This window comes from Globicephala melas, chromosome 19, assembly GCF_963455315.2.
Source record: "Globicephala melas chromosome 19, mGloMel1.2, whole genome shotgun sequence".
Classification (NCBI taxonomy): Eukaryota; Metazoa; Chordata; class Mammalia; order Artiodactyla; family Delphinidae; genus Globicephala; species Globicephala melas.
This window is the reverse complement of record NC_083332.1, coordinates 51,578,048-51,581,754: the sequence shown is the minus strand read 5'-3', so window position 1 is coordinate 51,581,754 and position 3,707 is coordinate 51,578,048.

The window sequence follows — 3,707 nt, the reverse complement described above, 5'->3', positions numbered from 1 at the left end:
ATTGATGCACAGCTGGGATGAAGTTTAAAGCATGAAAGAGGAGGCTAACCTTCACGTTAACCCAGTGGTGACTCCATAGCATGTACCAGAGAGACTATGTCAGAATCCTCCACCTGGTACTCTGCAAGGATGGATATTCTATACACTAGGAATTCACTGTCAAACACTTCAATTGTCCTGGCAATGACTTGGAAGCTAGACCCTATTCTGTGTCTGAAGTAAAGGTTTCTACCAAATAATATGAATATCTTTCATCCTGGGGCAGAACGAAATCCAGTGTCGGCAAGATACTGCACTTCCCTTTGGGCTGTGGTCTTTATGTTTTGGGAGTGGGAAGGCAATTGTACCATGTTGGGTGGGAGGGCAGCAGTACAGAAGAGTAACTCATTGAAAGGGCAGGATTGGTGGACTCCAGGAACTGTAATAATCGATACTTGATTGAATTCAGTTTTTCTGCTTTGGGAATATTTTATATTATTTCCAAGATGTCCATAATATTTTTTCTTAAATGTTACTTTCCTCTCTTCTCTGTATTTAGCGAATTAAGCGAAAAGCTTGGACTACATTCAGAAGTTGGTTGTAAAAAAACAGAGAGAATCTACTTAGCTTAAACTAGACTCTAGTTTGTTCACTAGAGTAATGGTCTCATGTGGGCAGCTGGCTGAGTAACATATAAGGACCAAGATAGGTTTGTAGAATATGACACCATTCCTTCAGGGACTCCAGAAGACCGGGGGGGGGGGGGCGGGGGAGGAGGTACGCACTTAAAAGATTCAACTTCCTACAGTCCTGAGATAAGAGCTCAAACTATTTTTCCTTGGGTATTAAAGGAAAGGATGATACATGAATGCCACAGGAACTAGGTGGAGATCTAGCTTTGTTTCCCTGAGCTGTCTGGAAGCCAGTGGGAGGTTCTAAACCTCTTCCCATACCTACTCCTTCAGTGCAAAAGCAGTCACATGGCAAAAAAAATAGTTGCATGTGTGTAACTATAATTTTTTTAGCAATTTAGTAGCAATTTTGTTTGTACAATATTATAACTCAGAAAATATTTCCCTTCAAATTAAGGATTATAAGAATAGACTGACTCTATGTTTACATGATGCTTTATAGCTTAAATTCTATAGCTAAGCTTCAATTTCATGACAGAAGCCAACAGAAAAGTAGAAATTGCTCAAACAAAATTTTAGAGGCATTTATCACCGTATTGATTTCATACATCACGAAATTTCAAACATGATAAGGTCGAAGTGCACTAAATTCCGCTAAGAAAGTCGACAGGAAATATGAGAGATTTTCTTTCTCTTATACAAATTACAGGTTGAAGAAGGATGTGTGGACATGTGACACCATTCAGAAGCTATCATCAGTATTGTCACCACTATAGTTCTTAAGAGTTGAAATTAGTTTGGTCAGTGTTTGTTTTAGTTTCTGATTTTTTTTTTGTATGATAAGATGTGGTGTTTTGTTATATTTGGTTTATTTTCCCTCATAGAACTACAATACTTTTCCAGAAAATGTCGTTCTACAATAATTTATTTGGTGTCATAGACTTCTACTAAGCAAAGTTTGTCAGATATCTTAAGCAAATGAAAAAAAATCACTGCAAAGAGTCTCTTACTCATCCTAGTCATTTGTAACCATCGTCTTTTAATATGTATTTTGGAAGAACAGGTCATTTGACTGCTCAATTAAAAAATTAATTTGTTCCTTAGGGAGGACGGGAGGGAGGCTCAGGAGGGAGGGGATATGGGGATATGTGTATACTTATAGCTGGTTCACTTTGTTGTATAACAGAAACTGACACAACATTGTAGAGCAATTATATGCCAATAAAGACATAAACAGAAAGAATAAAAACATGAAAAAAAATTAATTTTTTCCTGTTGAAAATATAGAGAAACACAAATTCATTCACAGAAATGTAATTTATCAGAAAGTTTCTCACACGAACAGCTTGGAAGCAGATATGTTAGTTCAATGGGCACGAAGCCATGTCTAGGATCAGCACATTGAAAAGGAACATTATTTTATTACGAGCAAACACAAATTAGTCTGGCATGACACAAGGAATTATAATAAGAACTGGTCTTGCTAGTTTGTGGCTTGATAAAATAGATATTACTAATTTAATGACTTTTCGAAACATAATGGCTAGAGCTCCTAAGAGGCATGTGAAGACAATGAGTAAGTCAAATTGTGAGAATTTCCAATCTTTTCTCAGGAGGAGAAGGAGGTTAGAGCCAAGGGAAGGATCCCAGAGTCCACTCCGGCTAGAGTCACTATTTGCATTGCATCCATACATGCAAAGTGAGACAAATTTATGCAAAGAAATGGACCAGACATTTTATACCTAACACAGGAAATATGGGGACAGACAGTGCTCTGGTCTCCCAAGCACTTTACACAGAGAAGCATAAAGGACACCTGAATATAGGTAGAAACCTAGAAAAGTTCAAACAAAAAGGATCTGGAGTAAAGGATATTTAGCTAGTTGGATGAAGAAAAATACAGTAAATGGGGGTGTGGTAGGCAAAACAGAAACAGACTCACAGATATAGAAAACAAACTAGTGGTTCCCAGTGGCGAGAGGGAAGGGGGTGGGTAGGCTTCAGTGGGTTCTAGAGGCAGCCTTTTCCACACTGGAGAATAGAACTGTGACCATACATTGGGTAACATAAAAGTCCTCTAGTTTTGAATGGGGCTCAGAGCAAGAAACGGTTTTACAGTGGGTCCAGACAGTAGACAAGTGGTCCTGCCTCTTGGACCATATAACTCTGTAGACCCTATGCTCTTCGTGGTATCATTGATGGAAGAAGATGCCATGCAGACTTCACCGGCAGTCACCAATGGGAATAATACACTGCAGAACTTCAAGATTTGGAAGCAATGCCATGTCATCTGCAGCAGAGAAATACCCAAATCTCTAAAAAAATCCCCTGGCATGCTACTGAGCCCTGCTAGAGATGAAAAGCCTCACACTGGGACATCAAGTGTGGTCAAAATTGTCCATAATGACCTGGGTTCTGTCAGAATCACCAAGTCACAGCGTTAGCAGGATGGCCAGCATAACTACAAAATGGTGCATCTGGGATCAAGCATTAGTAGGCACAAGCCGTCTGCACGGGCACTAGCCCGGACCCCCATGTTCTCCACTGATCTTCCCTGGCACGTTTCCCTGGGCTCACACTTAGGGTTGCATGAATGGTCCCTTATTACCAACTGCTGAAGAAGGTAAAACAGTGAACTTGGTGCATGGATGGGATGATTTACAATGTGGGTGAAGCTGCAATTGAAAGGTAGCACCGCTACAGAGTCCCAATCAGGACAGCATAGATAGACAGTGGCGAGGAGAGACCCACCCAATGAATAGAACTTTTGGATGGTGGCCCCAGTCACTCACTTGGTATGAAAGAAATGGCCCAAGGTTATAATATATATGGACTTACAGGCAGTAATTTGGTCAGTTTGTCAGGACCTAGGAGATTTGGAAGATCAGAGACAAGGAGGTCTGAGGTAGAAGCATGTGGATGGACCTATGGGTAGGTGGGCATGAATGTCAAGATCTTTGCCCACCAGAAAGCTTATGCTGCTGTGGAATACTCACTAACAACCAAGTAGACAGAAGGACTTAGCCAGTTGGTATCAACCACTCAATCACTGACCACTGAAGTGCTAGTACAATGGGTGTATGAGCAGAGTAGCCA